The sequence below is a fragment of the Lampetra fluviatilis genome, chromosome 59, assembly GCF_964198595.1.
Source record: "Lampetra fluviatilis chromosome 59, kcLamFluv1.1, whole genome shotgun sequence".
NCBI classification, from domain to species: domain Eukaryota; kingdom Metazoa; phylum Chordata; class Hyperoartia; order Petromyzontiformes; family Petromyzontidae; genus Lampetra; species Lampetra fluviatilis.
The window spans coordinates 7,522,117-7,548,450 of NC_136333.1; the positions used below are offsets into that span (position 1 = coordinate 7,522,117).

Below are 26,334 nucleotides of genomic sequence, written 5' to 3' on the forward strand. Positions count from 1 at the left end.
TTGATCGGTGGAGATGTGTCACTCAGGCAAGTCTGTACGGCCGAATCGACCACGGAGGGCCCGGCTCTGGACTGGTTCTGATATCCCCGCGGCCGATGTTGGCCGTGAGTGGGAATCGAACTCGGCAGCAACGTGGTTTGCGGTCCGGAGCGCCAACCCATGCTGTAGTTCGCAGCGCTGCGGAAACCCGGCACCCCGAGTTCGACTCCTGCTAACAGCCGCGATTACCTGGGTCTCTCCCCCCCTCCCCTAGGTCGACTCAGCCTCAAATGAGTACTCGCTGCGGTGTGTAGTGAACATCGTCGCTGGGGAGACAAAGGCGGCCGGGCGTGGTGCTGGCCACCCACCCCCTCGTGTGCCGTGCCGGCCTTCATAGGTGGTCCTGCTCGCTAACAGCACTTGCCCCTGGGGGGGGTGGGTGTGGATCGTTGTCTCTCACATTTGCGACTGGTATATGGCACTAAAAAAAAAACACATCGGAACTGGAACAACTAAGGTACTCTGTGTGTGTGTGTATATGTAAAATAAAATCGCAGTGGATTTAACCCTTCTGCTGCGCTGGCAGTGGCGCACAGAGACACAATTAACACAACCCCGGGTCCTTCATTGAAGAAGGGTCATTACCCGAAACGTCGCCGATTGTGTACGTTTCTTTAAATGCCACTAAGTATTGTTGTTATTGTTGAGTGCGTTGAGTTTGTTGTTGTATAACAATGCAAACGTTTGGCATCATCATCATCAGGCATGTGCAGTGGTCAAACAGTCACGAGGAAGGAATTCAATACGGACGCAAGGCCTCGCTTAACGCGATCCCCGCAGAACGCTGATTCGTTATAGCGCGCACTTCCCCAAGGAACGCATCTTGAGCGCTAAACGAGGCCTGCCCGTATACGCATCGGGACCCTCCCCCCACCGAGGTCTCCCACCCTGAGCCCTCGACTCAAACGCCAGCTGGGCCTGATCACAGGTGCGACTCATTGGTGACCGTGCCACTCCACACCTCGCTGGGAAGGTACAGCTGTTGCCTCTACAATGTCCCCCTCTGATCGCTCCGTCGGCTGTAGGCCGCTGTCCCGCGGTGCAGCTGTCAAAACAACATCGGCATGTCGAGGAACGCTCGTGCGGCGATCACACGTCGTGTCTGTCTCCCTGTGCGTGTCTCTGTCTGTGTGTCTGTCTCCCTGTGCGTGTCTCTGTGTCTCTCCCTGTGCTAGTGTGTGTCTCTGTGTGTCTCTCCGTGTGTGTCTCTGTCTGTGTGTGTCTCCCTGTGCGTGTCTGTGTGTCTCTCCCTGTGCTAGTGTGTGTCTCTCTGTCTCTCCCTGCGTGTGTCTCTGTGTCACTCTGTGTCTCTCCCTGTCTGTGTATCCCTGTGTGTCTCTGTCTGTGTGTGTGTCTCCCTGTGCGTGTCTCTCTGTCTCTCCCTGTGTGTCTCTGTCTGTGTGTGTGTCTCTGTCTGTGTGTGTCTCCCTGTGCGTGTCCCTGTGTCTCTCCCTGTGTGTGTCTCTGCGTCTCTCTGTGTCTCTCCCTGTCTCTGTATCCCTGTGTGTCTCTGCGTCTCAATATCTATCCCTGTGCGAGTGTGTGTATCTGTATGTCTGTCTCTCCATGTCTGTGTCTCAGTGTCTCTCCCTGACAGTTACTCATTTTGAGTCTGAGCCTACCTAGGGGAGGCCCAGGACCGGTTCAGATGATCGTACCCTGCGCGTTGGCCGTGAGCGGGAATCGAACTCGGTTCGCAGGGTTCGTAGCGCAACGCTCTAACCGCTACACCACCGCTCCCCAACACGCGCACACACGGACACACACAGACACACACACACAGCCGCACACAAACCAACACGCATACTCACAGACGCACAATGACACACACACACGCACACGGACAACGACTGACACACTGACACACAGAGACACAAACGGAAAATCAACGCGCGCGCGCACACACTCACAAGCACGCACCTCCTGACGCACTATTGACACTGGCAAAGCACCGACACACCGACACACATGAACACACGTGGACACACCGACACACCGACACACCGACGCACACCGACACACACCGACACACACCGACACACCGACGCACACCGACGCACACCGACACACACCGACACACCGACGCACACCGACGCACACCGACGCACACCGACGCACACCGACACACCGACGCACACCGACGCACACCGACACACCGACGCACACCGACGCACACCGACACACACCGACACACACCGACACACACCGACGCACACCGACGCACACCGACACACACCGACACACACCGACACACACCGACACACCGACGCACACCGACGCACACCGACACACACCGACACACACCGACACACCGACGCACACCGACGCACACCGACACACACCGACACACCGACGCACACCGACGCACACCGACACACACCGACACACCGACGCACACCGACGCACACCGACACACACCGACACACCGACGCACACCGACGCACACCGACACACACCGACACACACCGACACACCGACACACACCGACACACACCGACACGCGCGGACGAGGTCGACGCATCCCGATGCATGCGATCGTGGCGGGGAGGCGACGTGAAGATGCAGATGCGGTGCTCGGCAGCACGGCAGTGACCTCAGTCTCGACAATTGCCGAGCATTTCCCGCTTCTTCATCATCATCATCAGCAGCAGCATCATCATCATCAGCAGCAGCAGCAGCAACAGCATCATCATCATCAGCATCATCATCATCATCAGCAGCAGCAGCAGCAGCAACAGCAGCAGCAGCATAATCATCACCAGCAGCAGCATCATCAGCAGCATCAGCAGCAGCATCATCAGCAGCATCATCAGCGGCAGCATCATCATCAGCAGCAGTAGCATCTTCATCATCAGCAGTAGCATCATCAGCAGCATCATTATCATCATCAGCAGCAGCATCATTATCATTATCATCAGCAGCAGTATCATCAGCATCATCAGCAGCAACATAATCAGCAGCATCATCATCATCATCATCAGAAGCAGCATAATTATCATCATCATCAGCAGCATCATCAGCATCATCAGCAGCATCATCAGCATCATCAGCAGCAGCATCATCCGCAGCATCATCATCAGCAGCAGCATCATCATCATCAGCATCATCATCAGCATCATCATCATCAGCAGCATCATCATCGTCGTCGTCGTCAGGGCAAAGATTATCGTATCGCGAGCGACAGTGGGATGTATGGGAGTTTGCGTTGTCGTTCTAAGCGGATCTCACCTCTTTGGCTGATAAAACACATCTCTTACGATAGGGTCCTCCCGCCCCCTTATCTGGCAATAAAACAGGAGTTTGTGTTAAGATGTGCTCAAACACAAATCAAAAAATACATCTTGCAAGGCAGCGACCAGTCTGCATTAACCAGTCTGCATTAACCCACACACAATACCGACATATAAGTCCTCTGTTACGTGAATTGTCATCGTCCTGTTCGCTTTTAGCGCTGTTCTCTGATGTACCACTGCTGCTGCCTCTGGTGTAAGCCAATCAGTTTCAAACACAATGCGTGCATTCTTATCAGAGCGTGTTGTTTGCATGTATTGCCACGAGTACAGTATGTGTGGTTAACGCAGACTTTGATGCCTTGCGAGTAGGTGTGTGTGTGTGTGTCTATTTGTTGTTTGAACATCTCATCACAACTCTTGTTCGATTGCACCAAGGGTCAAAGCCTCAGAGACACTTCAATATTAAAAAAAACGCGCTTTGTAAAAATGTAGGTTATTATTATTATTCTGATTTTATTTTTCTCTCTCCCGATGTTGTTCCTTGCAAACAAAGCTCCCATATTCGTAGGTTTTTTCGGTAAAGTCACGTAGGTAAAACAAGCTCCCATAGATGCACCTCGCCTATCATCTCCCCCCTCCCCCCTCCACCCTCGCCCCTCCACTCCTTCCCATCCCTCCCCTGGAGCCTTTTCCCTAAACCCCTCAACGTGGTCCTGGATCGCTGCTGTCACCCGTTCCTCAAAACCTTGCAAGCACACACCCTGGCGAGATGTTAACTACCTCGCCTGGTCTACGGGAGGTCGTGGGCTCGTGCCCGACCATGACGCCTGCTGCTGTATATTTGGAGTTTGCGTGTCTCTCTCTCTCTCATCATCATCACCACGGTAGCTAGGAGATGTTAACTAACTCGCCTGGTCTACAGGAGGTCGTGGGTTCGATCCCGACCCTGACGCCTGCTGCTGTGTATTTGGAGTTTCCACGTCTCTCTATCATCATCATCACCACGGTAGCTAGGAGATGTTAACTACCTCGCCTGGTCTACAGGAGGTCGTGGGTTCGATCCCGACCCTGACGCCTGCTGCTGTGTATTTGGAGTTTCCACGTCTCTCTCTCATCATCATCACGGTGGCTAAGAGATGTTAACTACCTCGCCTGGTCTACGGGAGGTCGTGGGCTCGTGCCCGACCCCTGCCGCTTGCCGCTGATTTGAAATCTGCGCGTCTCCATCTCTCTCTCCCTGTTCGCGTGGGTTTTTCTCCGGGTCCTCCGGTTATTTTCGCCTCTATATTTGGTGAATGCTGCACGTTTCCACGTGATGATGATGGTGATGATGAGCCCACTTCTTTGAGCGATCATTTGTGACGGCCAGGTCGCTTGTGACAAAGATCTACGTAGCTCAGTTGTGCCTTGCCTTGTAAAATAACATTTTAAAAATTGTGTTTATTTTAACAACATCATTCCATGTGATCGTTTCGTAAGCTACGTCGTCAAAGCGCTTCGACGAAAGGCGCTCTCTGAATATGCAAATGCAATTAGATAATTACGCTAATTGTCATGGTTATTATAATTACGTCGTAAGTTGAAGAATCGCTCGGATCACTTGCCGAGCGGTGCGAGCCGCCCTCGGCCCGCAGAAGTGGACATTGCAGAGCTAAATCCGAGGCCCATTTCAGACTCGGTACATTTATTGAATCCGATGAGCTATAAAGCGTTTTTTTCACTGATAATCCAGTCAGGGGCACAGGGTAAGGACATCACAACAGCGGACAATCCTAAAAAACACGACCAGCCGTGCAAACTGCAAGATAGGTAAACAATTCGATTTAAAGCTTTCGTGACTGCAGAGATTCATCTTCTTGGTTCTTTCGGTAAAGTCACGTAGAAGGGAAGTAATACAATAATTAAAATAAAACATAATAAAATAAAATATATAATAAAAATAAAACATAATAAAATAAAATATTTTTATTATGTTTTATTTTTATTATTTTATTACTTCCCTTCTACGTGACTTTAAAATAAAATAAAATATGTTTTATTATGTTTTATTTTTTATTATTTGATTACTTCCCTTCTACGTGACGTTACCAAAAAATAAAGTAAAAAATATTTTATCTTATAATGTTTTATTTTTATTATTTTATCACTTCCCTTCTACGTGACTTTACCGAAAGAACCAAGAAGAGGTAAACAATCCACCCACACACGTGGACACGACTCCACACGGATGATGGAAGCGCTTACTACCCACACATCAGCTTGCTTCGCACAGCGCATCGGCGTTCGCCTCCCGCACGGCAGTCGAATCGATGTTTACATTCTCAGCGGTGGGGTTTAGCCAAAACATTCGGTGCAGAATCACATTCAAATGCGATGAGCTTCTCGTGAGACGGCATTGGTGACCGTGCTGAGGCCATCGGCTCCGCGTCTGTTCACAGTCCGAGGCAATGCGAGTCGATGGGTCTCTATGCGAGTCTATGGGTCTCTGTGTGTGAGTCTATGGGTCTCTATGTGAGCTGACATTATCAGTGGCGTAGTAACTACATTATGAGTGGTGTAGTAACTACATTATCAGGGGTGTAGTAATGACATTATCAGTGGTGTAGTAGCTACATTATCAGTGGCGTAGTAACTACATTATCAGTGGTGTCGTCACGACATTATCAGTGGTGTAGTAACTACATTATCAGTGGCTAAGTAACTACATTATCAGTGGTGTCGTAGCTACATTATCAGTGGCTAAGTGACTACATTATCAGCTCAGGTGGCACGGCAATCGATTAGGTGTGCCCCACCCCCCCCCCCCAATACTGCGATGCGTCTCTTCGCACGGCCGCACCTTAGAGGCGATTCAAAGTCGCGGCCACCTCCTCCTGCCCTGACCCACGTGCTCGCCACGATCACGGTCTCGAACATTTAGCGCTGTAAATGCGGCCAACTACAGCTCCATAGTGGTTAGCTCTTAGCCACGTTACGCTGCTGACTGCTCCAATTGAATTGAAATAAAAAGGTGGAACGGTTATGTGAGCGCGTTTTCATTTGAGCGGAGGTGAAACGGCGTTTTAGACGACGTTTCTCGTCGTCGTGACGTTACACTGCTGTTGAAAACAGATCTCATGCTGGGTGTCTAGGAGGGGGGGGGGACCCCCCCACAAACTCGCCCGTAGTTTTGGCCAATCTCCGCGGTGGTAATGGCGCAATCGTGCAACCATCGTTAGCCACACGCCGACGATGACATTGGGGGGTGGTGGGTGGGTTGGTTGGTGGGTAGGGGGGCATGTTTTAGAGGGGGGGAAGGTTGGGGGGGGGGCAAGGCACCCCCCCCCCCAACACGCGCGATACGTGACTGACACCCACGGATGTTCTCCTGCGCAATTGAATCTCCGAAAACGCGAGTGTGTCCGCGGAGAGGCAACAAAAGACGACGAGAGAGAGAGAGAGTGGAGACTTTTGATTGTTAAACAACTTTTATTGCCGCCAGCAGCAACAGCACCGGAGGCGATTTCGATATGAAACACACAAAGTCACCAGCAGCAAACACATGAAAATAATCGCTACAAATCCACGCGCTGTGGCGCTAAATGCAGCGCGCACGACACGAAAGAAAAGTCACGTGGTGGTGGTGGTGGTCATCGCGCACGACACGAAAGAAAAGTCACGTGGTGGTGGTGGTGGTGGTCAGCGGATGCGGTGGGTCGGTCGAGCGACTGCGAATCTGGGCACGAACTTTCAAGATCAGGATGGGGGGCGGTGGGGGTGAGATTGGGGAATCGTCACCCAAAGCTGGTTGCCGCATAATCAATGTTTTTTGGGGTTAGATCGCGTTAGTATAAATGTGTCGTTAAACCCTCCACCACCCGACGCAGCCAATCAGTAAGGGATTTGTCACGTGAACAAAACGCGCAAATTAGTTTACCACTTCAGACCACCACCGGTGTGTTCGAGAGTAAATCCACAATATTCACAATTTGAGTAGCGCTGTGGCGTTTCGCTGGTAATAGCATCCAGCACCGTCGGGCGATTTGCCAAAAATAGTGACGCAATCCACCTGCTTCCGGCCTTGAATGAAAGAAAATAAAAAAAACCTTTACGATGAATAATTCACTGGTCAACAAAAAAAAAACATTTTTTTCTGGCCTGGACTTTTGCAGCTGTTTTAGACTAATTTCAGGGTGCTGATTCCAAATTTGATCTCAGATTTGCTCTATCACGTCTTATTTTATGCTATCGGCATACCCCATTTTCATTGATTTTACCCGAAATTAACTCTGTCACTTATGATTGCAAGTTGTTGCGAGTCAGTGACTGCTTTAGTGTTAAAATATGGTGCTGTATTTTTAGGATAGTGTGTTTATAATATAATTTTATGTAGATATCCACATCTATTTAATATTTTTCTTCTGCAGTTTTTATTGAAAATGCAATATTTGATATCTCAAAAACCTGATGTGATAGACAAAAACAGATGCCAGATTTGGAATCAGCACCTCAAAATTACATTAAAATCGTTGGAATACCTTATGCCAGAAAAGGTGTGTTAACCAGTGATAATATTGGTCGCGAAAGCCTACGTGTTCAACTGGTCTTATCGCACGCGCGGTGCCGTTTCTCCCAGAACGCGACAATAGTGGAGTTTGTTGCCCTGTAAAGTCACGTAGAAGGGAAATAATAAAATAATAAAAAATAAAACATAATAAAATAATTCTCACGACGTTTCGGCCACAACGCAAGCAGCCGTCCTCAGCTGAAGACCAGGTCTGTCGGGAAGACAGCGTCTGAATGAAACACCCCAGGCTTGGAGCGTATATTTAAGCTGCTGGGTTGGAGGGAGAAGAGCGCCTTATTTTATTATTTCCCTTCTACGTGACTTTACCGAAAGAACCAAGAAGATGAATCCCTGCAGTCACGAAAGCTTTACATCGAAATGTGTTGCCCTGCTCAAGAACACCGCGTGATAACGGGAGAAACACGGCGTTGCCGTCAGTAAAGTGTCACGTGGGCAGCGAGGCAGAGTAGGCGGTAACACGCGAGATGCGGGACGCAGGCCAGTTAAAGGCCGAGGCGCCGTGGGAATCGTCTAGAAACATCCAGCAGCATCCCACTACCTTGTGCGATGATGACGATGATGATGGTGCTTCTACGCCGATGCGGCCACTGAAACCGCAGTTCCGTTCGCTCGATCGCGTTATAACGACTCCGCGTTGTAACAAGATGTGTGTTCCCTAATGCGCTCATCGCGTTCTATATCCAATTCGCGTCGTGGAAACCGCACGGCGTTATAGGACAACAGACTGTTAGTTCTAGATTTGAAGCTTTCGTGACTGCAAGGATTCATACTCTTAGTTTTTTTTACTTTTTTTCGGTAAAGTCACGTAGGTAAAAAAAAGATAAATAATAAAAAGAATAATATGAGAAATAATAGATCAAGTAGGATCTGCCCGTGTCTGTCCGGTGTGCTGTGACGGTTCCACCTGAAGACAGAAGCTTGTGTTGCCTCCGAAACGTCGTGAATTTGATTTTATTTCTATTATTTCTTCTACAATTTTTATTATTTATTTTTATCATTTATTTTTTACCTACGTGAATTTACCGAAAAAAGAAAAAAAAAACTAAGAGTATGGACAACAGACTGTTTGTTGAACTTCTTTCGCACCGCACGCAGTCAATCGTGCTAATCGGAGGTGCGGGCGAAGGACAGTAAACTAAACACAAACAGTCAGTCGTCAAGAAATGAGTGTGTCAATCTTTCTGTATTTAAAGTGCATAGCTCATGTGGCTTACTAACATGGGAAGGAAGAGCGTTCCAGACGGCCGCGGAAGCGCATCCGGAAGCGCCGTGATGCAAACGTCACCGCCTTTAAATTTCGATTTAAAGCTTTCGTGACTGCAGGGATTCATCTTCTTGGTTCTTTCGGTAAAGTCACGTAGAAGGTCTTCTGGTCTTCACCTGAGGACGGCTGCTTGCGTTGTGGCCGAAACGTCGTGAGAATTATTTTATTATGTTTTACTTTTATTACTTTATTATTTCCCTTCTACGTGACGTCACCGCCTTTGTTCGATGGCCAGCAGCCAAAAGCCGCCGCTGCTGCTGCTGCTGCGAGGATGAGCAGAGGTCACGTGGTGGTGGTGGTGGTTTATGCTCCTTAGCGAGATCAGCAAGGCATTGTGGTTCGTTTGTGGCAAGCGCTTTGTGCGTGTTAATGAGCGCGGCGACCTTATAACAACCTATTCGTTCGGCAACGGGCAGCCAATGGAGCATCGTGAGCACCGGACAGACACGGACAGATCCTGCAGTATAATGATGTCACCGCCACCGCCACCACCACCACCACCACACTCTCCACAGCTGCTGTTGCTACTGCAAAGCAGAGATGCGTCGACCTCCAAGAACCACCGTGGCACGGTCTGATTCAGCGGAGGGAACCCGCGTCGAATTCCCCTCTAAGCTCTGCGATCCTCCACGTGTTCAGCTGTTATCAGCGGACGAACGAGTGTTTAATACGCGTGGGAGGAAACACGCGTGCGAGGGGGAAACACTCTATCCCCTCCCCCGTCCTCGTATAGACGGAACAGATGGGAGTGCGCATCTTTGCTGTGACCGCCTTCTCTTGGCAGAGGGACAGGGCACGACTCCTCCAGGACGTCCACGGGAATTGGGTTTCAACGTCAATATCCACGGTGGGTTGGCATGAGTGAGTATAACCAATCTTGATTTGAAGCTTTCGTGACTGCAGGAATCCATACTCTTTGGGTATTTCGGTAAAGTCACGTGGGTAGGAAAAATAAAATACATCACGACGTTTCGATCGCAATACAAGCGGTTCGTCCTCGGGCAGAGAAAATATAATCCAGAAGTGGAACTGCTTGTGTTGCGATCGAAACGTCGTGATTAATTTTATGTCATACCTACGTATAACCAGTTAGCATAACCAGCAGGGTTAAACTGGTAGGAACCTCCTGGTTACACTTAGCCCACAGGGGATTATTGTGTCCGTCCAACGTGCAGGGAGGGGCTGGGTGGGGAGGGAGGGGCTGGGTGGGGAAGTGCTGGGTGGGGAGGGGCTGGGTGGGGAGGGGCTGGGAGGGGAGGGTGGGGAGGGGCTGGGTGGGGAGGGTGGGGAGGGGCTGGGTGGGGAGGGTGGGGCTGGGTGGGTGTGGGAGGGGTGGGGCTGGGTGGGGAGGGGCTGGTCACCCCGTGGTGCCCTTATAAAACTCAACGTTTAACCTACTCACGCCGGCTTGTGCCCGCCCTCACAGTCGGCCATATTTGCGGAATACACCACGCCGCCGTTCACCCTGGCCATTGACCGAGCAACCCAACGTTCCTACCAGCTCCCTCTGCAGGAATGTGTTTAATATCATGAGTCCCATGGTAAAGCTGCTCAGCCCGAGCAGTACATCCTGTGATGCGTGTGGCAGAGGCTGGGCCCTGAAGAAGGCTGCTGCTGTGTCTTGCTGTAGGCCAGTCAGTCTCAAAGACAACGCGCAGATTATTATCTGCGTGCTCTGGTTATTATCAGAGCACGTTGTGTCTGCATGTGGGGCTAATGCAGTTCTTGATTACTCGCAAAAGGTAAAATACATTTTGGCGTTCGAACATCTGAACACAACTCCTGTTGTATTTACAAAAAAACGGTTAAAAAAGCGGTTACTGGTTTTTTTTCTCTCTCTCTCTCTCCCACGCTTACGAAAATGTCTCGCACGATGACGATGGCGCGGTGTTACTAGTCGCGGGGTTGGTGGTGGTGTTGGTGGGAGGTGGTGGGGGAGGGGTGGGTGGGTGGGTGGGGGATGGGTGGTGGGTGGGGGAGGGGTGGGGTGGGAGTAAATCTACCACGTGGTGAACGCAGCCGCCGTGCCGTTTGTTACGTCCGCGCGTGCCAATCGGAGTCGGGGGGGGGGCTCATTAACGAACGTGACCCACCGGGAACGGGCAGTCGACGATCGATCCCGTTAGCCGATTGCACCGGTTGCACAATTAACCAGTTGCAGCGGTTGCACAATTAACCAGTTGCAGCGGTTACACCGGTTAACACCCAAATCCGCGAGCGCGCAATTATGCAGATCTTCTCATGGTCCACCAACCCCTGCATTGAATATTGCTGGACGCGAGGGGGGTTAGGGGGTGGGAGGGGGAGGGCGGTCTGAGTGTTTCTGTGCATAGCCACACTCAGACTCCAGTGGTCACGATTATCTGAACCGGTCTTGGGCCTCCCCTAGGTCGACTCAGCCTCAAACGAGTGCCTGACGCGGTGGGTTAACATCGCCACGATTGTTACTTTATATATAGATATTTTTTTTACCAATTAAGGCAAACTGAGCTGCTACATAGCTACCTTTTGAGAAGCGTTCCTGGCTGTCACAGATGATGGGTCAGCGATGTGGCCCATCACCACGGTCGTGTGGAAGTGTGGAAATTGTCGAAATGCACGACGCTCATTTCTAAACGTGGAGCGGGGAACAAACCGGAGGACCCGGGGAACAATCCACAAACATTCAGGCGCCGAGGTCGGGATCGAACCTCGGCGCCTCCTGCATACCGGACGAGGTAGTCGACATCTCGCCACCGCGAGAGAGACAAAGGCGGACCGGGAGTGGTTCTGATCCACGCCACCTCCTCGTGTGCCGAGGCGGCCTTCATAGCCGCCGCTGCTGCTGCTGCTGCTCTCTAAAAGCACTTGCCCGGAACAGTCTGCTAAGGCTACACGGGGTATCTTTGCCTTTGCCATAGCTTTGCCAGACCAAAACATCACTCCAAGGCAATGGGAGTGGGGGATGGTAGTCGCGCAGTGATGGGAGGTAGGGAACCCATGGGGGAGATGGGGGGTGGTGGGTGATGGGGTGAGTGGGGGGGGGCTGGTGGGTGGGTGAGTGGGTGGGGGAGGGAGCGAGTGGGGGAGTGCGTGTGGGTGGAGGGCGGGGGGAGCGGTGGCGCAAGTGGTTAGCGCGCTGCGATGCTCTACGAACCTGGGGCCAACACAAGTTCGATTCGCGCTCACGGTCAACACCGGTGAGGATTATCCTGAACCCCCCCACCCCTCTAGGTCGACTCAGCCTCAAATGAATACTGTCGTCAAATCACCACCGGGGGAGACAAAGGCGGCCCGGCGTGATGGGTGCTTCGTTGCGGCCTTCATTACCAGGGGGTTGCTATTAGCGAGCGGCACTCGCCCTTTGCAGTCCGTCAAAGAGGCTATACGGGGGACCTTTGTCTTTGCGTTGGTGGGTGTGGGGTGGGTGGGTGGGGGGTGGGTGGGAAGTTGGTGGGATGGGTTTGGTGCTTTGTGAGGCAGGGGAGGGGGAGCGATCCTATTGGTCGGTGGTTGCGAGAGTGTGAGAGGGAGGGGAGAGGGAGGGGAGAGGGTGGAGAGAGGGTGGAGAGAGGGGGCAGCAGAGACAGAGACGGGAGGGAGAATCGTTCTGGATCCGCGCACTGCCGCTAGCAGCGCGCAGCGATCAGCAAGAGCGCGTCTAGAGTGAGACCTCACACAGCATACACACACAGCATACACACACAGCATACACACACAGCATACACACACAGCATACACACACATCACACACACACAGCATACACACACAGCACACACACACAGCATACACACAGCACACACACACAGCACACACAAACAGCATACACACAGCATACACACAGCATAAACACACAGCACACACACAACACACACACACAGCATACACACACAGCATACACACACAGCACACACACACAGCACACACACACAGCATACACACACAGCATACACACACAGCATACACACACAGCATACACACACAGCACACACACAGCACACACACATAGCATACACACATAGCACACACAGCACACTCACACAGCACACACACATAGCACACACACACAGCATACACACACAGCATACACACAGCATACACACACAGCACACACACAGCACACACACAGCATACACACAGCTTACACACACACAGCACACACAGCACACACACATAGCACACACAGCACACACACACAGCACACACACATAGCACACACACATAGCACACACACACAGCATACACACACAGCACACACACAGCATACACACAGCACACACACAGCATACACACACATCGCACACACACACAGCACACACACACAGCCTACACACACATCATACACACAGCACACACACAGCACACACACAGCATACACACACACAGCATACACACACAGCATACACACACAGCATAAACACACAGCACACACACACAGCACACACATCACACACACAACACACGCACAGCACACACACAGCACACACACACAGCACACACACAGAATACACACACAGCATACACACAGAACACACACACATAGCATACACACAGCACACACACAGCACACACACAGCACACACACATAGCATACACACACAGCAGACACAGCACACACACAGCACACACACACAGCATACACACAGCATACACACACACACAGCACACACACAGCACACACAGCACACACAGCACACACACACAGCATACACACACACAGCACACACACAGCACACACACACAGCATACACACAGCATACACACACACAGCACACACACAGCACACACAGCACACACACAACACACGCACAGCACACACACAGCACACAAACAGCACACACAGCACACGCACAACACACGCACAGCACACGCACAGCACACACACAACACACACACAGCACACACACAGCATACACACACAGCACACACACAGCACAAGCACAACACACGCACAGCACACGCACAGCACACACACACACAGCACACACACACAGCATACACACACACACAGCATACACACACACAGCACACACACAGCATACACACACAGCATACACACACAGCATACACACACACACAGCATACACACACAGCATACACACACACAGCATACACACACACAGCATACACACACACAGCACACACAGCATACACACACAGCACACACAGCATACACACACAGCACACACACACAGCTACGTGTACGCAAGCGTCAGAGCGCAGCTCCGCTACCCATAGAGTCGCGACGCGCAGAGAGGTGCATGGGCGGGGAGCGGTGGCGCTGCGGTTAGCGCACTGCGCTCGGTTCAATTGAGACACAGACACGGTTGTACACACACACACGTAAACACAACAACAACAACAATTCACCTGCACAGACGCACGCGTAAACACGTGCACACGCAAACACGTGCACACGCAAACACGTGCACACGCAAGACGCGTACACTCAGATACACACGACAAAAGGCATGGGCACATGCAGATATTTATTAGAAGCACAAAGACAAAGATCCCCCGTATAGCCTTGGCAGACTATAGGGGCGAGTGCTGTTAGCGAGCACCTATGAAGACCTATAGACACGCAGACACACACGCCGTGAGACACACAGATACATGACATACACGGTTTGAGAATTGCACACACACAGATACAGTACACGCACAGACACACATACACACACAAAGACGCGCGTATACACACGTACATAGATACACACAGAGACACACACAGACACACATGCCTAGGCACACAGACACACACACACATAGATGCATACGCACTTAGACACTGTCGCGGAGATGGGCACACACACCCACAGACACACAAAGACAGATACAGACACAAACACAGAGGTACACAGATACACAGAGATACACACACACATATACAGACACAGAGACACAGACAATCAAATATACAAAGACAGATACACACACAAACACAGAGGTACACAGATACACACGCAGAGATGCACACACACAGGCACAGATATACAGACACGCAGATACACACACACAGATACACACACACGCAGACATACAGATACACACAGATACACACACAAACACAGAGATACACAAACACGCACACAGAGATATACACACACGCAGCATATATACAGAGATACACACACACAGATACAGACACACACACAGATAAAGACACACACACGCGCGCAGATATACAGACACAGATACACACACACAGACAGAGAGCCAGTGTAAGGAATCTCAGTCTCATTTGGCTTCTCTGCTCTCAGCAGCCGGCGACCTGGATTAACTCTCCTCGGAACCTGGGGAGGTCCAGGGACACGGGGGGACGACGACCAGCGGAGACACGGGGACACGTGGACACGGAGACACGGGGACACGTGGACACGGAGACACGGGGACACGGGGAGACGCTACGGCTGAGACTCCGGCTGAGAGAGACGGCGAGAGGTGGGCGGAGATCGTGATACCCGGCCAGGCGCTGCTTTCGGTGAGTTCGGTGAATGTGTGTGTGTGGTGTGTGTGTGTGGTGTGTGTGTGGTGTGTGGTGTGTGGTGTGTGGTGTGTGGTGTGTGTGTGGTGTGTGTGTGGTGTGTGTGGTGTGTGTGTGTGGTGTGTGTGTGTGCTGTGTGTGTGTGGTGTGTGTGTGTGTGGTGTGTGTGTGGTGAGTGTGTGGTGTGTGTGTGGTGTGTGTGTGTGGTGTGTGTGTGGTGTGTGTGTGTGGTGTGTGTGTGTGCTGTGTGTGTGTGGTGTGTGTGGTGTGTGTGTGTGTGGTGTGTGTGTGGTGTGTGTGTGGTGTGTGTGTGGTGTGTGTGTGGTGTGTGTGTGGTGTGTGTGGTGTGTGTGTGTGGTGTGTGTGTGTGCTGTGTGTGTGTGGTGTGTGTGTGTGGTGTGTGTGTGTGTGTGGTGAGTGTGTGTGTGGTGAGTGTGTGTGTCGTGAGTGTGTGTGGTGAGTGTGTGTGTCGTGAGTGTGTGTGGGGTGTGTGGTGAGTGTCTGGTGAATGTGTGTGTCGTGAGTGTGGTGAGTTTGGTGAGTGTGGTGAGTTTGTGGTGAGTGTGTCTGGTGTGTGTGTGTGGTGAATGTGTGTGTGGTGTGTGTGGTGAATGTGTGGTGAGTGTGTGTGGTGAGTGTGTGTGGGGAGTGTTTAGGGTGTGATGCGTTTGTAACGAGCTGAAGATGTACTGTGGTAGGAGCTGTGTGCTGTAGTAAAGACAGTTGTACTGTGGTAGGAGCTGGTCTGTGTGCTGTAGTAAAGACAGTTGTACTGTGGTAGGAGCTGGTCTGTGTGTAGTAGTACTGTGGTAGGAGCTGTATGCTGTAGTAAAGACAGTTGTACTGTGGTAGGAGCTGGCTGTGTGCTGTAGTAAAGACAGTTGTACTGTGGTAGGAGCTGGTCTGTGTGCTGTAGTAAAGCAGTTGTACTGTGGTAGGAGGTAGTCTGTGTACTGTAGTAAAGCCAAGTTAGTTGTACTGTGGTAGGAGCTGGCTGTGTGCTGTAGTAAAGACAGTTGTACTGTGGTAGGAGCTGGTCTGTGTGCTGTAGTACTGTGGTAGGAGCTGGGTGTGTGCTGTAGTACTGTGGTAGGAGCTGGTCTGTGTGCTGTAGTAAAGTCAAGTTAGTTGTACTGTGGTAGGAGATGGGGCTGCGTGGCAAGGCCAGCCACACCGTGGCGAATTCGAGCGCTCACGATTTGGTGTCTGTGCACGGCGAGAGAGAGAGGATCAGGGAGGAGGAGAAGAAGGGGTCGTTTCCAAAGCGGCCGATGCTGAGGCTCCCGAAAGTGGTGGAGCGCATTAAGTAGAACGAGAAATGGGCACATGAGTGACTGCTGTTGTGTCGTCACATTGCTCTTCCGATCTATAATCTGCGTGTTTTTGTTAATGTGTCGTGTGCCAGTGTGTGTGTGCCAGTGTGTGTGTGCCAGTGTGTGTGTGCCAGTGTGTGTGTGCCAGTGTGTGTGTGCCAGTGTGTGTGTGCCAGTGTGTGTGTGCCAGTGTGTGTGTGCCAGTGTGTGTGTGCCAGTGTGTGTGTGCCAGTGTGTGTGTGCCAGTGTGTGTGTGCCGTGGGGAGCGGTAGTGTAGCGGTTAGCGCGCTGCGCTCTGAACCCGGCGACCCGAGTTCGATTCCCGCTCACGGCCAACACCAGTGACGATTATCTGAACCGGTCTCGGGCCTCCCCTAGGTCGACTCGGCCTCAAATGAGTACCTGGTGTGGTGTGTAAACATCGTCACTAGGGAGACAAAGGCGGCCGGGCGTGGTGTTGGCCACCCACCCCCTCGTGTGCCGTGCCGGCCTTCATAGGTGCTCGCTAACAGCATTTGCCCCTACAGTCTGTTAAGGCTAAATTTGGGATCTTTTTATCTTTGTCAGTGTGTGTGAACATCGCCAATGGGGAGACAAAGGCGGCCGGGCGTGATGCTGGCCACCCGTGCCGGTCTTCACAGGTGCTGCTCGCTAACAGCACTTGTCCCCAACAGTCTGTTGCAGGCTACACGGGGTGGATCTTTGTCTTAGTCACAATCGCTGTGTCACGTGGGAAATGGGAGCGAGAGAAAAAGAATAGATATTGCACGGACATCATAAATCAATGTTAAATAACGCAGCCCCCCCCCCCCTATAGCGCGTAAGTCGGTTTGGGACGGGATGTACTGTGTCAGCCGGGACTACTTTGCGGGTATTGGAACGACGCTGTTGTGGCAGGCGGAGGGATCTGTGCTGTGGAGAGCAGCAATTGTGCTGTGACCAAACCTGCGCCCATCTGTGCTGTGGGAATTGCGAAATTGTACTGCGGAAATTGGAGTTCGACCGTGGCTTTTTAATCTGTACTGTGGAAGATGTGTACTGTGTGATTGAAGCTGTACTGTGGAAATTGAATCTGTACTGTGGCAATTGAATTTGTACTGGCAATTAAATCTGTACTGTGGAAATATAACCTGTACCGAGGCAATATAATCTGTTCTGAGGCAATTGAATCTGTACTCTGGCAATATAATCTGTACTCTGGCAATATAATCTGTACTCTGGCAATTTCATCTGTACTCTGGCAATTGAATTTTTGCTGTGGCAATTGAATCCGTACTGTGCCAGGATTCTCCGTGTGTCTGTGTGTGTGCTGCTTTGCTGGGGGAGCAGTAGTTTAGTGGGTTGCGCGCTGCGCTACGAACCCGGTGATTGTCTGAATTGGTCATAGGCCTCCCCAAGGTCGACTCAGCCTCAAATGAGTACCTAGTGCGGTGCTTAACCATCGCCACTGGGAAGACAAAGGCGGCCGAGACGTGGTTCTGGACCACCCACTCCGTCGTGTGTCGTGCCGTTCCTTCGTGGCTTGCTACTCACTGACAGCGCTTGTCCCCAACAAACCTGTCAAGGCTATACGGGGGGATCTTTGTGTGTACAGTATAGTGGGTCTATGGGGAGCGGTGGCGCAATAGTTAGCGCATTGCGCTGAAAAGCTCCGCGAGCCTCGCATACCCGAGTTGGATTCCCGGCACACAGCGAACATCCCGTTCATCCCGCCTCCAATCTATCCATCCAGCAGTCGATTGACAAAGGGCTGTCGGGTTAATATTCCGATTGATTCGTGTACATGTGCTGGTGGTACATCCACGTGTATATCGTTATCGATGTTGGCGCAGTGGTGAACTCACTCGGCGATAGACGTGGCCGAGTTCAATTCCTATGCCACGGGCCAAAGTGAGTGATGCGTGATACGACGCTGGTCGTCCCCTAGGTCGACTCAGCCTGAACGAGCACCGATCTTTGTGCGCGAGTCGCGAACCAGGGGGTCAGTGGACGGTTTCGAGAATCGATGCGCATATTTCGTAGCCCTAACGTGCTCAGATCGTTTAAATCGATGGATTTTTTTGGACCCTGCTCCGGGCCACCCTCTATGCAGACTCAGCCTGCAATGTAAATGTCGTCCCTAATGCCTCGGCGGAGGCGGCGGTGGAGGCGCAGGAGGAGGAGGGGGGTGGGGAGCGGTGGTGCAGTGGTCACAGCACGCTGCGCTACGAACCAGGCGAACCGAGGTTCGATTCCCGCTCACGACAATCATAACCCCAGCGGCTGCTGTCGGAATCGGTCGCGGGCCTCCTACCCGAGTTCGACCCCGTCTCAATGAGTTTAAACATCGTCGCCAGGGAGACAAAGGCGGTCGGGCGTGGTGCTGGCAAACCGCACCCTCTCGTGTGCCGTGCCGGCCTTTCATAGGGTGCTGCTACTCGCTAACACAGCACTTGCCCCAACAGTCTGTCGAGGCTACACTGCGCGGGTCTCTTTGCCTTTGGTGGCGGTGCGACCACAACGAGGCGAGGCTCTCGCCGGGGAGACAAAGGCGGTCGGGCGTGGCCCCTACCACCCCGAGCGGCGGCTCGAGTCGCTGCTTTCGACTGCTCGCACTGGGTTCAACCTTCGTTGTGTGCGCTGTTATATGTGTTGTTGTTGTCGTTGTTGTTGATGATGATGACACCATGGAGGTGCGGGGAATCATTTCCATCCAGCAGTGGATTGGCTGTGGCTGTTGATGACGGCGGTGACGGGAGGGGTGGGTGAGGGTGAGGGGTGGGTGAGGGTGTGATGAGCGCTTTGTCTTCGTGTGCAACACGCACTGTGCGTGTGCGCGTGTCTGTGCGTGCGTGTGCGCGTGTCTGTGCGTGTGTGTGTGTCTGTGCGTGTGTGTGTCTGTGTATGTGCGTGTGTGTGTGTGTCTGTGCGTGTGTGTGTCTGTGTATGTGCGTGTGTCTGTGTGTGTGTGTGCGTGTGTCTGTGTGTGTGTGCGTGTGTCTGTGTATGTGTGCGTGTCTGTGTGTGTGCGCGTGCGTGCGCGTGTGTGGGGAGCGGTGGCGCAGTGGTGAGCGCGTGTGTGTGCGCGCGTGTCTGTGTGTGTGCGCGCGTGTGTGTGCGTGTGTGCGCGTCTGTGTGTGTGTGTGCGCGTGTGTGGGGAGCGGTGGCGCAGTGGTGAGCGCGCTGCACTGCGCTGCGAACTCCGGCGATCCGAGTTCGATTCCCGTCCACGACCGCTCACAGTGGCGCAGATCTGAACCGGTCCTGGGTCTCCTCCACTTGGTATCTGGTGCGGTGTGTAATGGGGAGACAAAGGCGGCCGGGCGTGGTGCTGGCCCACCCCCTTCGCGTGCCGTGCCGGCCTCCGTAGGTTGCTCCTCGCGAACAGCACTTGCCCCAACAGTCTGTGAAGACTATACTGGGGATCTTTGTCCGGTGTGCGGGGAGCGGTGGCGCAGTGGTTAGCGCCGCGCTCCGAACTCCGTCGACCGTCGCTCGATTCCCGCTCGCGGCCAAACGCCGCTGACGGCCGCCTGAACCGGTCCCGAGACCTCCATTAGGTCGACTCAGCCTCAAGTGCGGAGTACCCGGCGTGTGTAAACATCGGCACTGGGGAGACAAAGGCGGCCGGGCCCACCCGCACTCCCAACTCGGGTCTTCACAGGTGCCCCCCCCCACCACCACCCCACCATCTCCACCACCCCCACCACCTCCACCACCCCTACCACCCCCACCACCTCCACCACCTCCACCACCCCCACCACCTCCACCACCCCCACCACCCCCACCACCTCCACCACCCCCACCACCCCCACCACCTCCACCACCCCCACCACCCCCACCACCTCCACCACCCCCACCACCCCCACCACCCCCACCACCCCCACCACCCCCACCACCTCCACCACCTCCACCACCCCCACCACCCCCACCCCCACCACCTCCACCACCTCCACCACCCCCACCACCTCCACCACCCCCACCACCCCCACCACCTCCACCACCCCCACCACCCCCACCACCTCCACCACCCCCACCACCCCCACCACCCCCACCACCTCCACCACCTCCACCACCCCCACCACCCCCACCACCTCCACCACCTCCACCACCCCCACCACCTCCACCACCCCCACCACCCCCACCACCTCCACCACCTCCACCACCCCCACCACCTCCACCACCCCCACCACCCCCACCACCTCCACCACCTCCACCACCCCCACCACCCCCACCACCCCCACCAAGGCGTTGTTGCGTGGAAGGGCATCGTTGTATTTCATGATAGAGTTGTTTTGGGGTTTAGACCGCGTAGATAGCAACGTGAATCGTCAGGCATTGAAGCTAGTTGAGATTATTGGCGAAACGTCGTACTTAGATTGTTCATGTTGTGGCTTGGCTCTCCAACACACAACCGGTTAGTGCTGTACTAGTATAATACACTATATACTACACTACTACACACTACACTACACTATGCAATACTACACAATACACTAGTGCTGTACTAGTGACGAATTGGCCACGTTCCGTTTACGTGCCAACAACCCTTGATAGTTGGCTGTGTCGGGTGGTGGCGGGTTTTAACGACACATTTTCAATATTTTACGCGATCTCACCCAAAGCAGAGAGTGACCCTCTCTTGCGGATGATATTGGCCGCGAAAGCCGACCACGTGTTCAACTGATCTTCGTCTTTGTTAAGAAGACGGAGACGGCGATTCCATTCATTGTGCTGGTAATCGGTGCGGCCGCGAGTTATGGCGCCTCCCCCCTCCCTCCCCCTCTCCTCCCACCCTCCCTCCCCCCTTTCTCCTCCCCTCCCCTCCCCCCCTCCTCCCCTCCCGTCCCCCCCTCCTCCCCTCCCCGCCGCCTTTTCTTTTGCACGCTCACAATCAGTGGCGAATTGCAAAGGAATACATAACAAAGGTCACAAGGCCCAGGCATTGCCTCCCAGGAGTGTCTTGAGATTCTTCCTCGAGGAGGGTCCTGCATCGGAATGTTTGGCCACTTCCTTACACCAAACACCCCCCCCCCGTAACCCCCCTCCCTTTCCCCAACCACCCCCCACAACGCTAGCCACGCTCCCTCCCTCACTCCCTTCCTTTCCAAGCGATTTGCAATTCAAACCTAGAATCGTTTGAAGTGTGTAAAGACAAACACAATCGTCCCAGCAAAGGTGAAGGTACAGAGAGAGAGAGAGCGATGGGGGTGGGGGGCTGAGAATATGGAGGGAATGACCTCGAGGGGGAACACCCAATCGGGTCGACCGCCCCGGGCCCCGCGCTTTGGGGGGCCCTGAGCTTCCGACGTCCCGGCGATGTCAAATGAAGGCGTCGTGGGGAGGGGAAGGGGTGAGATTTGCCCCGGGTCCCCCCGCATCACCCCCCACCCCCCACCCCCACATTCTATCCCATCACCGCTGCCTGCGACCTCCTCTCAATGCCACGCCGAGTTTAATGAAGGCGGCCGGGCGGGCGTGATGGTGGTGGTGGTGGTGGTGCTGGCCACCCACACGCGTCCGTGGTGCCGCGCCGGCCTTCATAGGCGCTGATTTGCTCGCTCACAGCACTTGCCCCACAGCCTGTGAAGACCGCACGGGGTGGGGATCTTTGTCCTTGGAAGCTGGCACGTGTTGTCGATCTGGCCAGGGGGAGGGGGGCAGGCACAGACATTCGGGACAAATATAATGGGTGGCGGGGTAGGTAGGTTATTTTATTCTGAGTCAACGGTTCGCCCACCCACCCACCCCACACACTCCCCATCCATTCAACAGAAACGCTGATTTAGGCTGACGGGCGGAACGAAACCTCGCGTGGCACGCTCCGTGCCTTGGCGGTGCGACCCCATCATCCTGCACGAGGTCTTTTCTTTCTTATTCAGTGAGTTGGTGGTGGTAGAGGCTAAGCGACCACCAACAACATTTTTTTTTCTAACAAGATGAGTGATTCCTCCTTTTCGAATTCGGTGAAACGAAAAAAAAACACTCGCCAATTATAATAATAATAATTATTATTCAAGAGCCGCTAACCGCGTGCGAGTGAATGCGACGTCGGTAGCAGCCTCGGCGGATAGCGTCACGAAGTCGGGCTGACGACCCCTCTGGAGTTTAAGCCGCTCGCAGTCAGAAAGGGGGGCGGGGGGTGTCGGAGCAGCGATGTGTCGCTGGTTTTTTTATACCACCGGGATCGCCTAGCCCGAGGCGTGTCCCTAGATGGCGTAGGTTTCCTAATAAAGGGACTCCTCTACATGCGAACATTCCAGTTAGGAACTTTCAGAGAGATACGAACAAACCTGGTCCCGTATATCCAGTTGCCTGTTCGGACCCGTGAGTCGTAAGTTCGACCACCAAGCAATAGATGGCGGCGGTGGCATCTACATCTGCGGAACGTGAAGAACCAGTGGCATCTACATCTGCAGAACGTGAAGAACCTGTGGCATCTACATCTGCGGAACGTGAAGAACCTGTGGCATCTACATCTACAGAACGTGAAGAACCTGTGGCATCTACATCTGCGGAACACAAAGAACCAGTGGCATCTACATCTGTGGAACGTGAAGAACCAGTGGCATCTACATCTACAGAACGTGAAGAACCAGTGGCATCTACATCTGCGGAACACAAAGAACCAGTGGCATCTACATCTACAGAACGTGAAGAACCAGTGGCATCTACATCTGCAGAACGTGAAGAACCAGTGGCATCTACATCTGCAGAACGTGAAGAACCAGTGGCATCTACATCTGCAGGAGATGATACAACTTTTAAAGCTATTCCCCCGTGTTCAGTGTACATACTGTACGACATGATTGGAATTGACACAAGTAAAGTTGGACTTACGAACAAATCGACTTACGAACAGACGTCTGGAACCTAACTCGTTCGTAAGTAGAGGAGTTCCTGTATCCTGTAATGTTGGATAATTTCTAGTTTCTAGAAATCTAGAAACTATTGAACTTAAGTATTTTTAAACTTTACCAGTTAAGGTCCACTGAGCTCTATAGCTCTTTTTTTTTTAAAGCTACCTGGCTATCACAAATGATCGCTCAACGAAGTGGCTGATATCATGATCGTGTGGGGATTTAGAGCAGTCGAGCACTCGGAACGCGTGTTTGTTGTTTCTAAATGTGGAGGGGTAAACGGAGGACCTGGAGAGAAATCCACGCGACTAACACGGAGAGAGAAAGAGACACGCAAACTCCAAATATACAGCAGCAGGCGTCAGGGTCGGGATCGAACCCACGACCTCCTGTAGACCAGGCGAGGTAGTTAACATCTCCTAGCCACCGTGATGATGATGAGAGAGAGAGACACGCAAACTCCAAATATACAGCAGCAGGCGTCAGGGTCGGGATCTGACTCACGACTTCCTGTACACCAGGCGAGGTAGTTAACATCTCCTAGCCACCGTGATGATGACAGAGACACGCAAACTCCAAATATACAGCAGCAGGCGTCAGGGTCGGAATCGAACCCACGACCTACTGCACACCAGGCGAGGTAGTTAACATCTCGCCACTGAAGCGAAACACATCGATACACTAATATTCAATATACGAGGGTTCAGTGTAACGAACTTAGGATTTATTATAAATATTGCAATGGTAATTAATACAATTATAGGTAATTATGTATCGGTCTAATACAGTACAGCATGAAATATTATATTATTTTCAACGTAAATTGTCTCTTTTTACAATATTAATTAGGTGAGTTGCGTCGTGTTTATCGCACCAAAGAGTACGTCACGAGGGCCGGGAACGCTTCCTCATCGCACTGCCGTTGCGAGTGATTCGATATACGCCGTTTCAGTATACGAACGCAGCCCCGGGAACGCATCTCCTTCGTATATCGAGTTGCTACCGTACTGTACGACACGTTGTCACCACCACCAGCACCAGCAGAGAGAGGAGAGCCGAGCAAGAGCGGCGAATGTGCCGAGAGATTTTGGATTTTCAGCAAAAAACCGGTTACGTCGAGAGCGGTGATCAAGCATTTTCATTTTTATTTAATTATTGCACGTACAAATTGTACTCGAACTTAATTCTAGATTTGAAGCTTTCGTGACTGCAAGGATTCATATTCTTAGGTTTTTTCGATAAAGTCACGTAGGTAAAACATCAAAATTAATTAAAAAAAAATAATAAAAAAATCACGACGTTTCGGAGGCAACACAAGTCTCCGTCATCAGGTGGGACCGTCACAGCCAGATTAGCTGCATCAAGTGAGGCAATGATTCAAGATGTAATCCCTTAAAAGCAACTTGCTTTTGTGTTGCCTCCGAAACGTCGTGATTTTTATTTTTTGTTTTTATTTTTTTATTTTATTTTTTATTAATTTTGATGTTTTACCTACGTGACTTGTACTCGAACCTTTGCCCGCTCGCGGATGCTCCACTGTGGTGTTGTTTTGCCGCACCATGGAATCGGATTAGCATCGCCTTTGTCCGCGAGACGGCCTGTGAATGTATTCGTTTTCACTGTCGGGTGGTGGGAGGGTGCTCTACACAAACGGAAGGTAGGTAGCGAGTACTGTGGCAGGAGATGCACTGTGAGTCTACGGGTCTCTTTGCGAGTCTATGGGTCTCTGTGCGAGTCTATGGGTCTCTTTGCGAGTCTATGGGTCTCTGTGCGAGTCTATGGGTCTCTGTGCGAGTCTATGGGCCTCTGTGTGAGTCTACGGGTCTCTGTGTGAGTCTATGGGTCTCTGTGCGAGTCTATGGGTCTCTGTGCGAGTCTACGGGTCTCTTTGCGAGTCTATGGGTCTCTGTGTAAGTCTATAGGTCTCTTTGCGAGTCTATGGGTCTCTTTGCGAATCTTTGGGCCTCTGTGTGAGTCTACGGGTCTCTGTGTGAGTCTATGGGTCTCTGTGCGAGTCTATGGGTCTCTGTGCGAGTCTATGGGTCTCTGTATGAGTCTATGGGTATCTTTGTGAGTCTGTGGGTCTCTGTGTGAGTCTATAAGTCTATCTGGGAGTCTATGGGCCTCTCTGTGAGTCTATGGACATCTATGTGAATCTATGGGTCTCTACGTGAGTCTATGGGTCTCTACATGAGTCTATGGGTCTTTACGTGAGTCTATGGGTCTCTATGTGAGTCTATGGGTCTCTGTGAGTCTATGGGTCTCTATGTAAGTCTATGGGTCTCTATGTGAGTCTATGGGTCTCTGTGAGTCTATGGGTCTCTATGTAAGTCTATGGGTATTTATGTGAGTCTGTGGGCCTCTGTGTGAGTCTATGGGTATCTATTTGAGTCTTTGGGCCTCTGTGAGTCTATGGGTCTCTATGTGGGTCTATGGGTATTTATGTGAGTCTATGGGTCTCTGTGTGAGTCTATGGGTATTTATGTGAGTCTATGGGCCTCTATGTGAGTCAATAGTTTTCGTGGCTTTTTCATACCAATGATGATGATGGTGGTGGTGATGCAGAGCCTAGCTATGAATCTACATGGAGGTGGTTGACGAGCCAAGATGGT

The 26,334-nt window shown here is 52.3% G+C and overlaps 1 protein-coding gene across 1 annotated transcript in view; it reads left to right on the top strand.

Moving 5' to 3' along the window:
- The first annotated feature begins 12,662 nt into the window (after nucleotides 1-12,662).
- Nucleotides 12,663-26,334, top strand: part of LOC144950867 (semaphorin-6A-like) — a 144,812-nt gene continuing 131,140 nt past the window's right edge. The window contains 2 exon segments of the mRNA XM_078881018.1: nucleotides 12,663-12,748; nucleotides 15,347-15,567. The gene's annotated coding sequence lies outside the window, so the exon portion shown is untranslated.